At 46.4% G+C, this 14,381-nt stretch overlaps 1 protein-coding gene across 2 annotated transcripts in view; it reads left to right on the top strand.

Annotated features, from left to right (window-relative positions):
- Positions 1-573: 573 nt before the first annotated feature.
- The window catches only part of SV2B (synaptic vesicle glycoprotein 2B), a 181,846-nt gene continuing 168,038 nt past the window's right edge, over positions 574-14,381 (top strand). The window contains exon 1 of one of the 2 annotated variants that reach the window (XM_025391791.1): positions 574-1,108. The gene's annotated coding sequence lies outside the window, so the exon portion shown is untranslated. The remainder of the gene's footprint in view (positions 1,109-14,381) is intronic. The other variant, XM_025391793.1, reaches the window with a different exon arrangement.

The following is a 14,381-nucleotide window of genomic DNA, read 5'->3' on the forward strand; positions in this document are numbered from 1 at the left end:
CGTTCATAGCAACCTTATTCATCACAGCTAAAATCTGGAAGCAACTCAAATGTCCACTCATAGGAGAAAGGATAAATAAATTGTGTTATATTCAGGCAATAGAGTACTATTCAGCAATAAGAAAAAAATGACCTACTGATATATGTAATGATATGGATCCTAGAGCGGGCCAGGCATCTGCGGTGTTGTACTGTTTGAGCCCGCGTCCGAATTTCCAGGGTCCTTTCCTTGCTCCTCACTTCCTCCTAGAAGGAACCCTGTTCTCCTAAAGAGCCTTTCGGTGCTGAGCCTTGGCAGTTTAGTTTGCTGAACTCTCGTCAGTGGAGTTAGTGGGTGGTGGTTTGGAAGTAGGGAGAAAGAGGTGGAGGGCTTGTTTGAATGCACCAAGCCTCGCAGGCTTTCCTCCTCCCCGCGCTGGTCAGGTAGGTTCTTTTCAGTTCCTGATGAGGCAAACAAAAACAAAGCAGTAGAACAGCACTGAAGTATATACTTTGGGGGCGCCGTGATCAGAGGATTCCCTTTCCCGGGAACTTGCGTCTAGTCCTCTGACGCATCCTAGTTCGGAGTGGGTGGAAGGGCATGTGGAGTCCACAGCGCCCCCTCGCCCTAGGCGGGGTGGAGACAGCGAGACGACGCCCATGATCAGCTGGTTACAAAACTCGAAAAATAAGAAGTTTAATATCTATTAGTCTGCAAATCCGGAGACCTTGCGGCCTCACTGGTCCTCCTTCCCTCTGAGCTATCTCCACACCCAGCCTTGGATCAGAGGGGATTTAGAAGCAGAGCTGTCCGCAGCGAATACTTTTAATGCCCAGGCCGGGAAGAAAGCGGGTTAGGATCTGATCCCGCTGAATAGAGGACCCAGGAGCCTCCCGCCCCGGGTGCTCTGTAGTGCGGGGGCGCGCTGCGCGCTGCGCGCTGCGCCTGGGCGGCTGGCGGCGGCTGGCGGCGGCGGCGTGGGGGCGGTGATGCAGGTGTGACACTGGCCGGCTACTGCCTCAGCCCGGATCGCCCAGCGCCGCGTTAGCTGGAGCTGCACGCGGGGCTACCGGGGTGGAAGCTGCTCTGCCTGCATCCGGAGGCGTCCGCCAGCGGATTTCCCACCCAGGTAGGGGACGGCGTTGCTCGCTGCGGTGCAACCGACCCAGCCGGGGCGCGGACCCCGCGTGCGCCAGGACTCCCAGGTGCTTCTGCCTGGCCTGAAATATACACGCTCGCACCGCTGAGTGCTGTTCATAGTAAATGTCACAAAAGACCGAAGAGTCTTGGGAAGCCGGCGCAGAAAAGCAAGGGCTTGCCCGCTGCCTGGAGCTGTGCGCTTCTCTGAAAGCGGCCTCCCCAAGGGCTGTTTTTAAACCCTGTTTGAACTATTAGCGCCATAAGTAGTTTTTCAACTTATAAATGTCAGGCTGCTGGCATTTATCGCTCCGTTTCCATAAGCTTCCTAGCCACTGCTTTTAGTTTCAGTTACATTCTAGTAGATGGATTTTGTTATTGTTGTTCGTTTGTTCTTAAAGAACAGAATTCAAACGTGCTTACACCTGGTGGCTCTTGGGGTTTGTGAGTGTGTATTTCTGCATGTGTAGGGCGCCCTCCGTGGGCGTGGGGGCCGTTTCTTAGGGACACAGAGAGGATTTGTTTATGGACGGGTTTTAGCGCAAGGGAAAGAACATGACTTGTTTTGCAGGGATGGGCTAGCAAATGCGTTTAGCCAGGGAGGAGCAAGGCACTGCTGTGTCTTCGGCAGATGGGTGGTAGAAATCTCTGCTGTCCAGGGTTCAGCAGGGCTGATGAAATACATTCCTTTATCCGGAAATTACAGATGCAAATTACTCCGTTTAAGGGTAACTTAACGTCGATGTCTTGGGCTCTGATAAGAGCAGCCCCAGTGGGGTGGGGTGGGACGCTGGGGGATGCTTGCTCCTTTCTAGCCCTTGGGGAGGTGAATGTGGGTGGTTTTGGGGCTCAGACAGTGGCAGGTGAGGGGTGAGGAGGGTGCATGGGGGAGGATTGGGCACTGTAGTCGGCTCAGCGGTGGTGCTGGTCTATGTTGATCTCCTCTGTATTACTGCTTCCTGCCTTTTCCAGAAGAGGTGACTTGTTCTGCTTGTTCCAGTCAGTGAAGTAGGTACAGTCTCGTGCTGCATCTTTCTTGAGTCAGCAAATACTTACTGAGCACTTAGTATTTGTCAGAGATGGGATTAGTCCGTGGGGATGCAGAGATGATGATAACAAAGTCCTGGCTCCCTGAAGTTCACGCCTGGTAGGGGGAGAAGCACTTACAATCAGGAGGTGGATAAGTTCATGATGGTGTTGGAAAAGAGCAGTGAGAGCAGAGAGGAGGAGGAAATTGATAGTGGCAGTGATTGGTATAAAAATGAAGCCCTCATGGATTAGGCATGACATGGATTTCAGCAGGGACTGGGTCGCTCTCTTGGTCCTTCGGTCTGGGAGTGACCCACATGACTCTACCACACCATTGCCATCACTGCCAGTGGGTGGGCAGAGCTTTACAAGTCTCGGCTGGGCTGGTATTTGCAGTACGTGACTAGAACCCAGTAGACACAGGCGGACACCCAGAGAGGAGCACATGCAATACAAGTCAGACTTTTAATTTTTTCCTTTTTTAATGAATGGCTTTCCTGAATTCCAGGACTATAAAGGTTTTGAAGCAGCACTTCACAAAGGTAGGGACTCTGGAAAATTCTGAGGGAGTTTCAGAGCAGATGAACTTCTGTCTGCTTCTCCCTGGATCCCTGACCTATCTGTTCTTGTACCAGCCCAGTTCGAAAGGAAAACTCTCCCTTGATTATCCCTAAATAGGTGGAATAACGGAAAGCTAAAGCTGTTACTACCAATCGTCTCTGGGAGATGAAAATCCAGTCTCAAGGATGTTTCTTCCTGGACCAAAACTGTGATGGGTGAAGAAAAATGATAGAATGAAAAGCTCTTGTATTGTGTAGTTGCCAGAGATGTGCATTACATGCGCCTACATCATCACTAAGGTGTTTGAAAAGCAGCCTGCACTGTAAGAAGCATAAGTGTGGATGCTCAAACAGACCTAGGTGAGTGTCTTGGGCAAGTTACTTAGCCCCTCTTTGAGCATTAGTTTCCTGATCTGTAAAATGGAGACAGTAATAGGATTCTTATAATAGTTAAAGAAAAGACACTTTAAAATATTTACTCATTGTTACCCTATCATCATATATAACTTGCTTGGCACAAAGTAGGTGCTCAATGGCAGTTCATTCATTAAGTTCCTACTATGTATCAGTCCCTGCTCTATGTATGGAAAATACAGACAAAACAACCAAAAAAGCCCTCTCTCAAGGAGCTTAAATTAATGAGAGTGTGTGTGTGTGTGTGTGTAAGATGATGGACAAATAAATAAATATAGAGTGTATCAGCTGATGAGACATTGTAATGGAGAAAAATAAAGCTGGCTAAGAGGACTGGGGAGTGCTGCCAGAGGGCAGGGTGGGGCTTGTTATTTACTTTTATGCAGCTTGGCCAGGGAAGGCTTTTTTGTAAATGACATTTGACCAGACATCTGGGGAAGTGAGGGAGGAAGCCAGGGATTCTGGTAAATGACATTTGACCAGACATCTGGGGAAGTGAGGGAGAAAACCAGGGGTTGTAGGCAGCACCTGCAAAACCCTGAGACAGGAGAGAGGTGTGTTCCCAAGAGACCCAGAAAGGAGGTCACAGAAGCTGCTATTGAGTCAGACACCAGGACAGCAGTAGGAGCTGAGGTCATAAGGGCAACACGGCAGGTCTTTGAGATATTGCCTCTTAGGGTTCCTATTCGTGACTATGATGTATGTGCTGAGTTATTGTTTAAGGAATTGGATGAAATCCTAAACTCTGTGTTTAGAAGAAGGTTGGTTGGTAGACATAAGTACCTGTGGTCATTCAGAGCGTAAATGAATGCAGCAAGCAGAAAGCATAGGTCTTTGCAAGGCAACAGGAAGCACAGGAATTAAGGAGACTGTGCAATGCAGCATTCAGGTTTCTCCCATCCGAATGGAGGACCATGTTGGTGCTTCTTTTGAATCTTAGTATTAAGATTTTTTGTTTCTTTTCCCCTACACTAAAAGAAAAGGTCATCTTTAGCAAACAGGCCAGCAGTCCTTGCCAGATATTCTTTTTTCTTTGAGCATGAGAAGAGTTTCTATGATCATGGAAAAGTGTTGGGATCATCTGGAAATATGCTGACCTTCAGTGACCATGGAATGCATTTACATAATATCATATGGCAAATTTATTTAAAGCCTCTGTCTTATGGGCTTAACATAAAGATCAGTTTGCTGCTCTGCCCTTTGGAAACTTTATTACTCTAGAGAAAACATGGTTTGGGGATTTGAGAGCCTCATCACTCAGCTGTCCTTGGTGCAGAAGGGCTACTGCAGTGTGTTCCATGGCCAGAAATGGAGCTGGATGCCTGAGAACCTAGTCAAAGTTTCTGTGAAATAGAATGAGGTGAGGCTGGGTCAAGGTCAGAGAGTCTGACTGGGTGTCCCCAAGTCCACCTCAGAAGGCAACATTTACTTCTGTGAATTTCCCCCATCCAAGATCCGGCTTTTAGTATTGCTGCCTCAGAAACCTGATCTGTCTTTCCGGGCCACATCACAGTGACCTTGTTCACCTGCATGCCAGCATATTGATTTGCAGTGGTTGAGACACTGTATGGCTTGGTTAGTGGGTCTTCTTCCTACAGACCCCTGTCATAACAGCCAAATCACAAGGAGAAGGTCTCCTAAAGCACATTATTCAGAGCAAAGCAGCTTAGATGCCTACCCTAGGAACTGGTTACATGCTTTAGGGCCAATCTTGCCAAAGGGACTACAGACCAAACCACCCCTAAACTTCGTGGCCTAAAACAACAGCCATTTGTTATTTTCTCTCATGTCTTTTGGTTGGCTGGGTAGTTCCGCTGATCTGAGTTGTGCTTGCTTGATTTCAGCTGTGCTTGCTCATGTGATTTTGGTCTGCCGATGGAGTGTCTGAGGGCTGGCTGCTTTAGGATGGCCTCAGCTGGATGACTTGGCTCTGCTCCGTGTGGTCACTCATCCTCCAGCAGGCCAGCTCAGCATGTTCACATGGTAGTGGCAGGAGGCCAAGAGAAAGTGAAAACTTGTATGGCCTCTTGAGGCCTAAGCTTATAACTGGCACTCCATCACTTTATCCTTGTCTAATGACAAAATTAAGACACAAGATAGCCCAGAGTGGAAAGTTAGGAAAATAGACTCTACTTCTTGATAGAAGGAGCTACATAGTCATATTACAAAATGCATAGATACAGGGAGGGGAAGAATTGGGACATTTTTGCAATCAATCAATCAATCAATCAATCAATCTACCATAGGGACCTGAATATTTATTTATTTATTTTTGAGATGGAGTTTCACTCTTGTTGCCCAGACTGGAGTGCAGTGGTGTGATCTCGGCTCACTGCAACCTCTGCCTCCGGAATTCAAGTGATTCTCCTGCCTCAGCCTCCTGAGTAGCTGGGACAACAGGCCTGCTCCACCACGCCTGGCTAATTTTGTATTTTTAGTAGAGATGGGGTTTCTCCATATCGGTCAGGCTGGTCTCAAACTCCTAACCTCAGGTGATCCACCCACCTCGGCCTCCCAAAGTGCTGGGATTACAGGCGTGAGCCACTGCGCCTGACCGGGACCTGAACATTTAAAGTGCTCTTGGCTAGGTTTCCTTTTCTTCTGGACTCTGCTTGATTGGGCAGAGTCTGTACTTGCTCTTTTGACTGTCTCTTTTTCTGTGTGTCTGTGGTTGACCATGTAGGGATGTATGTATGTTTAGATAATCATTCATTCACTAAATAAATATTTATTGAGTGGTCTCTATGTGCCAGGCATGTTATAGGAAGCAGACCCATCTCATGAAGCATTCATTCTAGTTGAGGGAGACAAATAATATATAAGTAAATAACGTATGTTTTATATCAGGTGATTAAGGAATGTTGAGCAGGGAAAGGAAGATGGGAGGTGCCTGGTTGCGTTGGAGTGGGAGGGTAGGGTAAAGCGAGGAGTGGGTGTTTTATGTAAGATGGTCAGGGTAACATGAAGGAAGTGAAGGAGTGAGCCAGACAGTTATCTGGGGAAAGACATTTCCAGGTAGGGAGAACAAGTGCTAAGGCCCTGAGGCAACAGATAACTGGCATGTTCCAGGAACAGCAAGGTGACTTATGCAGAGGGAACTGAATGAGACAGGGTGAGCGTGGGAGAAGAGATCGGAGAAGTAGCAGGGAGCCAGCTAATACAAGGTCCTATAGGGCCTTTCGTAGACTTTAGCCTTTACTTTGAGAAAGATGGGACACCACTGGAGAATTTTGAGCACAGGGTACTATTAGATGATTTATGTTTTCCAAGGATCCCTTGAGCTTTAGAGCTTAGTGCAGACTCTCAGAGGACAAGGGTAGAAACAGAGAGATTAGTCAGGATGGTACTGCAATGACTCAGGTGAGAGAGGGTGGTGGTTTGGAGCAGGCTGGATAGTAGTTAAAATGGTGAGAAGTTGTAATCCCAGCACTTTGGGATGGGAACGTGGGCGGATCACTTGAGCTCAGGTGTTTGAGGCCAGCCTGGGCAACATGGCAAGACTCCAACTCTACAAAACATAAAAAAATTAGCCAGGTGTAGTGGCACATGCCTGTAGTCCCAGCTACTCAGGAGTCTGAGATGGGAAGATCTCCTGAGCCTGGGGAGGTCGAGGCTGCAGGGAGTCATGATAATGCCATTGTACTCCAGCCTGGACAATGGATTGCGATCGTGTCAAAAATAAAAATAAAAATAAAAATAAAAAAAATATGGTGAGAAGTGGCTAAATTCATAAAGTAGGCAGGATGTATGGATGAGTTAGATACTTAGGGTATGAGAAAAAGATAACTTAATGAATTTTGACCTAAGCAGCTGGATGGAGTGGCACTTTAGTGAGATGGAGAGGAAACAGTGATGGGGTTTAATTGGATATCCAATGGGAGATGTTAAGTAATTCATTGCATATGAGAGTCTAGAGTTCAGGGAAGAGTTTCAGGAAGGAGACATAGGTTTGAGTATCATTAAGATGTTATTTATTTTTCCATGAGCCAAGTCACTGCTGTATCACTAGTGCCTAGAGTTTTGTCCGGCACATTGTATATACTCAATGGATATGCACTGAATAAATGAATGGAACCACTTAATTACTAGAGTTAACTGCAGATCTTTGCTTTGGTGGATCTTGAAGTGTAACTCCTTGAAGTTATTTCTTTTCTTTACAAGGTCTCATGGGAGCCTTATTGTGGATCTCATGCACTAAAAAGAGGCTTTAAATGTGAAGGCTCCAATTGCTTATATCATACAGAAAGCAATGTGTGGTGACAAGTAAGAAAGAGGAACAAGTGGAAACCAAAAAATAGCTCATAGTTTCAAAAAATGAGAAAAGATCCTTTAGAGAGAGGTGGCTGAAATTCAGGGGTGTGATGTTCTTGGGTTATTATTGTACTGCTCTTAATTTAAGATGAGGCAGAAGCAAGGAAGAATCTTGAAAGGGGAGAATTTTATTTAAATCAATTTATGCTGAGTGTTACCAGCTTGCTTGAGAAACCTCACATCTACAGTAGCTTGCATAATGTGTTCCTGTTTATAAAAGGAAGAAATAGGGAATAGCCTTCATAGGAAAAGGGGAGGGCTGGAATGACTTCAGCCTCAGGCTGTGGGTGCTGTCCATTTTCTCCTCGTGGTGTGGCTGATTCTATGTAAGTTTTGTTTGCAATGATGTTGGTGAAGGGAATGAAACAAGAAAAAGCAGGCACTGCCATTGAAAGTGGTTGGGTGTGTGTGTGTGTGTGTGTGTGTGTGAGAGAGAGAGAGAGAGAGAGAGAGATGGAGAATGTGCCAGTGGTGGAGAAAAAGAACCAAATCCCAGAAGGAAGTGTGAGAAAGAGACACAAGCTGCCCTTCGTTTTTACGTGTGGGTACTAGGCCTGACCACATGGGGCATAGGATGGAGCAGTGGGTTTTAGCATCAGACAGAACTGGGTTTGCACTCAGGCTTCATTACTTTATTTATTTATTTATTTATTTATTTAAGATGGAGTACCATTCTGTCACCAGGTTGGAGTGCGGTGGCACAGTCTCAGCTCACTGTAACCTCTGCCTTTTGGGTTCAAGCGATTCTTCTGCCTCAGCCTCCTGAGTAGCTGGGACTACAGGCATATGCCACCATACCCAATTAACTTTTGTATTTTCAGTAGAGACAGGGTTTCACCATGTTGACCTCATGATTCACCTGGCGTGGCCTCCCAAAGTGCTGGGATTACAAGCGTGAGCCACCACGCCCGCTAACTTTCTATTTTTTCTATTTTTTTTTGAGATAGGGTCTCACTCTGACAACCAGGCTGGTGTGCAGTGGCATGAACACAGCTCACTGCAGCCTTGACCTCCTGGGCTCCAGCGATCTTCCCATCTCAGCCTCCAAAGTAGCTGGGACTACAGGCATACACCACCATGCCCAGCTAATTTTTAAATTTTTTTGTAGAGATGGGACCTTACTATGCTGCCCAGGCTGGTCTTCAACTCCTGAGCTCAAGTGATTCTTCCACCTTAGCCCCCAAAGTGGTGGGATTACAGGCATGAGTCACCATGCCCAACCCAAACTTCCTTACTTTCTAGCTGTGTAAACTTGGGCACATTATTTAATTTCCCTGAGCCTTGGTTTCCTCAGTTGTAAGATGGTGGTGGTGGTGGTGGTGGTGGTGGTGATGATGATAGTAATAATACCAAGTGTTCTGCAGTCCCCTCTATGCTCCTGGACTTGGAACTATGTTGGTGTAAATATTGATTAAAGGATTACCATACCAGCTGAGGAACTTAGAGATTTTATGTGAAGGGAGAATTGAGAGCCTATCATTTGATGTTCACAGTGCCATTTAGAAGATTATTTGCGTGGGGCCCATAATGTTCAAAATTAGACAAAGGGACAATAATAAAGGCTAGACATTTCAAGGTGCCTAGAGGAAAACTAACCTCCCTTTCTCTGCAATAAGCCAATCTCCTTAGTTCAGTTTTGCAATGTTGCATAGTTTGTTGGAATTCTGTGATGAAAATTTTGGAGTCATGTGTAGCTTTCCTATGCAGAAACTTTCCTATCTGATGCCTTTGTGGTTCCCACAAAATCCACTGCATGGTCTTCTTCTGGAAAAGTCTGCTGTTCTTCCTGTTCCAGGCACATAGTAGGCATGCGATACGTATTTATTAGATGCATGGTGAATAAATGGTGCTGTGGTTTCTGTGTTGGCTGTGGCTCTTCTGGTTGCTCCTACCGGCCTGGGCAAGAGATCAGCAGGTAAGTGACAGTGATGAGCTAAGTCTTTGGCAGGTACTCAGCAGCTAATGTTGCCCTCTCTCCACCACCCTCATGCCTTGGCTATCATTCTGACATCCTCTAGATCAAGTATCATATAGTCAGCTTTCCCTCTAAGTCCCCAGTTACATCGTCAGCAAAACTAAAGCTCCCTCGCTGTCCTGACTGTTGATTACAGGTAACGCAACAGTGTCTCCTGACTTAGCAACAAAGACCCACGCCATGGGTTCCCTGCTTCAGCTCCCACACAGAAGCCTGTGGTCCCATTAAGTCTTCCTGTTTTCTGTACACACTTCTGCTCCACCCATCTCCTGTTCCCTTCAGTTGCTAGAGCTTGATTCTGTATTGGTTGGCAGGGGAGAGAGTAGCATTAATTTTCTTTTCACAAAAGGCAATTGAAAATTCTTTCCTAACAGATGACTGTCTAGCCCCTCAGAACTGAACTTCTTCAGGAGGCAGACAGGCCACATCCTTCCTCCTGTGCCCATTTTACAGATGAGATATCTGAAGCTCAGAGAAAAGAAATTACAGACAAAAGTACCCTTGGAAAGGTGGATGCACAATCTCATTTGTTTCCTGCCAGCTCTGCATACATGCAAGAGAAGGTAATTTTTCCAGACCGCTAGGGCCTTCTTGAATCACGTATGTCTGCATCCAGAAGTTGATTGTTGAATCACAGGTGTCTGGATTTGGAAGCTGACTGTTCAAACTGGGAGCTTGGTGCTATTAAGTACTTCTTATGTCAACCCCAGGTGATATGTGTGTGGGCAGGAGCTCTAGGCTCCCAAAACTCACCTAGGTGTGATAGGTGTGATTTACAATTCTGTTTTCATGATCATTTCATGAGAGAAACCTGCAAATGAACACTGCTAAGGAGAAGGAACAGAACATGTTAATGGATAAATGAGCTGTCCATCATTACTCCTGAGTGAGCATGATTTGTTTTAATGAATATTTCATGGGCAGGTTCCTTTTCAGGTCCAGAATACGCTCCAGGCAATGAAGACCTTAATTGAACTGTAGGATCTTACAGTTTCAGAGCTTGAAGGGACCCTAGAAAGCAGGGAATCAAAACTTCGTATTATTCAAAGAAGGAAATAATTAAAAAAATTTTTTTTTGACACATGTTCTTGCTCTGTTGCTCAGGTTGGAGTGTGGTGGCACAATCTTGGCTCACTGCAACCTCTGCCTCCTGGGCCCAGCAATCCTCTCACCTCAGCCTCCCGAATAGCTGGGACTATAGGCATGTCCCACCATACCTGGCTAAGTTTTAAATTTTTTGTAGAAACGAGGTCTCACTGTATTGCTCAGGCTGGATTGCCCAAGCAGTCCTCCAGCCTTGGCCTCCCAAAGTGCTGGGATTACAGGCATGAACCACCGCATCCACCTCAGAAATAACTTATTAGGATGGATAAAAGAGCTGTCCATCATTACTCACATTACAAATCATGCTCACTCAGGAGTAATGATGGACAGCTCATTTATCCATTAATGTGTTCTGTTCCTTCCTCTTAGCGTGTTCATTTGCAGGTTTCTCTCATGAAATGACCATGAAAACAGAATTGTAATTTATAAGAAAAGAGGTTTAATTGGCTCATGGATTCATACAGTAAGTTAATGACGGAGAGAGGATCAAAGCTCAGGTCAGGGATGTAGCAATGTTAAGTTCGTATGAGAGGCCAAGAGAGAACAGGAAAACAGAAAAATGTAGCGTGGGTCCCCTACATTGTCATGCTTAGAAACCCTCTGAAACCGCACAACTAGTTCTCCCAAGCAGGTGACAGCCCGGTTAGGCCCCTCAACAGCCTCCTCTGATTGCTCAGTCCTTTGGGATTTTCCCTGCCTGGCTCCCGGAGCCCAGGCCCAGTGAGGGTGGCTCCTGTGTTGCCTGCCATCCCTGCTCTGTTGTGCATAGAATCTGACTGTGGCCTCTCGCCTGATCTGGGGTGCAGCAGATGGCACTGAGGAATAGAGCCCAGCTGGCACGTGGGAGGCTCTGCAGGAGAAGAAGAAGCACTGTGGGGTGGCCTGCCCTAGGCAAAGTGCTGGGCCTGGGAGATGGGGCTGGAAAGGTCATGGGAATGTCAGGAGCCTCTGCCCTTGACCCTGGAGGGCTCAAGGAATTTAGTTCTACCCCTAGCACTATGACGAGTGACGAACACATCCCACACATGCTGGCTTAATGGTCTGTAAATTAAATACAGCCACTTTAATTTTCGTTTTTTAAAGCAAAGCATAAACATGCAGTGTTAAGGAAGGGAAAGCTATAGGGTAGCAATGTAAAGGCAGTAGCTTAAAACTTAAAGCAAAGAAGAGAAACTCAAATGGGACAATGAAGAAGTGGATGAGACAGGGTATATGAAAACGGGATGGGGTGCTGAGCCAACTTCTCCTCCTACTTCTCATGATGGATAAGGGTTTGTTTGTTTGTTTGTTTGTTTGTTTTAGTGGTGCTGCCCACGTCTGTGGCAGAAAAGCTGTGCTGGGCTCCCACCCTCATATCACAGGGGTGGTGGCTGCCTGCTTCCTCGGTGGTCCAGCATGCAGCATCTTGGGGCACTACAGAGGGCTGTCAGGCCAGGCTAGTCCTATCAAGTTTCTTAGTTTCACCTGTGTCACTCCCAGGTTTATGTCTTGTTACTTTCAGCCCATTTCCTCTAGACAAGCAAGGCCCCTACTGGCTGGCTTGGCCTGCCAATCAGTTCCTGGATTCTTGAGCAAACTCTTACCTTCTTCTGGTTCTTTGAGATGGTGCAGGGCAAAGAGCCCCAGAGCCTGTCTGCTTAGGGCTCTGCTGTAGGAGAGCTCATTAATTAGTAATTAGAATACAAGGTGGGGAGGTACACACTGAGAGAATGGGGGAGCGTGAGGCTGGAAGCAGTTGCTATTGCTGCATGAGGAGAGAAGACGGAGGGCCAGGCAAAGCTATCGGACAGGGGAGGGGCTGTTGTCTGGTGAGCCTTGAAGGATGGGCTGTTGTGGGGAGGACAGGGAATGGTTTCAGCAGAAGCATATAGACCTGAAAATGCGTGGTTGATTTTTGGAACAATAGGGGGTTTGGTGTATTAGTCTGTTCTTTCATTGCTATAAAGAAATACCTGAGATTGGGTAATTTATAAGAAAAGAGCTTTAATTGGTTCATGGTTCTGCAGGCTGTACAGGAAGCATGGTGGCATCTGGAGAGGCCTCAGGAAGCTTCTAATCATGGAAGAAGGCAAAGAGACAGCAGGCATGTCACCTGGCAGAAGCAGGAGTAAGAGAGAGGGGAGGTGCCACACACTTTTAAGTGATTAGATCTCATGAGAACTCACTCTCTATTGCCAGGACAGTACCAAGGGGATGGTGCCAAACCATTCGTGAGAAATCTACCCCCATGATCCTATCACTTTCCACCAGGCCCCACCTCCAACACTGAGGATTACATTTCGACATGAGATTTGGGTGGAGACAGATATCCAAACTATGTCATCTGCTGTGGCCAAAACACAGGATCTGAGGTGGTATTGGCTGGGGGTGGGGTGAGGTTGAGTCGGGTGGGGATAGGCAGAAGGGGGATGGGGAGAAGTTTGGTGAGAAGTAGCAGGATGCCCACTAGAATCTCTTGTGGGTTTAAATGTTGTCACCAGATGTGCCAAGAAGGAGGAAGCTCAAGAACCACGGTGATACAGAGGAGCTGGTTGTCTTTGCTCCTGAAATGCTCCTGTAAGTGGTGAGATCGCCGCTGTCCTGTGCTTCAGCCACGATGTGTGGCTGGGTGTGAATTAAGTGGATCACAAGTTTGGTTTGGTCTTGGTCACAGATCTCCATCCAAATAGAGAAGGAGTCTTGGAAACTGTGATTGATATCTTGGAGATGCTCTGAGGCACAGAAAGATCCCAGAGAGCATGGAAAGCATTTAAGAAATAAAAAGCTTTTAGGTTGTTGTTACCCAAAACAAATGGAGTGGAAAGTTCTGTTTGAAAAAGATGAGAGAGAAGCAAGGGAATCAGGGAAGCAGGATTTACCTGTATTTCTTGGGTAGTTTCCTGGTACATAGTTCTACCCATAACTCCTCAAAGACTCACTGATTAGGGGATTTTCCCCCTTTCTCTTTTTCCTCATCATTTTGGATGCATTAAAGACATATTACAGACCATCCAGAAAGTAGGGCAAAGAAAAGGAAAACCTTCTTATAATCCCCACCATTTATATAGCATTTTGAATTCTATTCTTTCTCTTTTAGAGACAGGGTCTTGCTCTGCCACCCAGGCTGAATTGCAGTGGTGCCGTCATGGCTCACTGCAGCCTCAAACTCCTGGACTCAGGAGATCCTCCCACCCCAGCCTCCTGTGTAGCTGGGATGAAAAGGCAAACACCACCATGCCTGGTTAATTTTTATTAAATTAATTAATTTTTTTTTTTTTTTTGGAGAGATGGGGTCTCACTATTTTGCCCAGACTAGTCCTGAATTCCTGGCCTGAAGCAGTCCTCTCACCTTGGCCTCCTAAAGCAGTGGGATTACAGCGTGAGCCACTATGCCTGGCCCAGATGTAATCATATGAAGTATGCAGTTTAGAAGCCTTCGGCAAAGACCAGCTGGCTTCATTTCCTCCTCCTCCTGGGCACATAGACTACATCTCCAGGCTTCCCTTGCAAGTGGGCGTGGCCACGTAACAGTTTCGTTGATGCAGTGAGAAAGGTGTGTTCTTCCAGGCTCCTTTTCATCTATTGGCTGCCCCTGCAGGAGGCTATCTCAAGTGCGAGAAATAAACTCTGCCTATGCTAAACGACTAACATCTTAGAGTTTGTTTGCTGCAGTAGTTTAACTGAATTTCACCCACACAGAAGCTGAAATTTCGATAAGCTATTTCTCATAAGCTTATGGGAACACATTGAGGAAGATCCAGAGGCATGTTTCTTGATAACATAAAGATTAAAAGGTTATAGCTGGGCTGTTGGGTTGCCTGCAGCCTGGGTGCTCTTTAATAGAGAAAACAACTGGGGTAAACATCCAGTTTTTTTCCTGTGATGGATATACC

Source organism: Theropithecus gelada, chromosome 7b (genome assembly GCF_003255815.1).
Source record: "Theropithecus gelada isolate Dixy chromosome 7b, Tgel_1.0, whole genome shotgun sequence".
Lineage (NCBI taxonomy): Eukaryota > Metazoa > Chordata > Mammalia > Primates > Cercopithecidae > Theropithecus > Theropithecus gelada.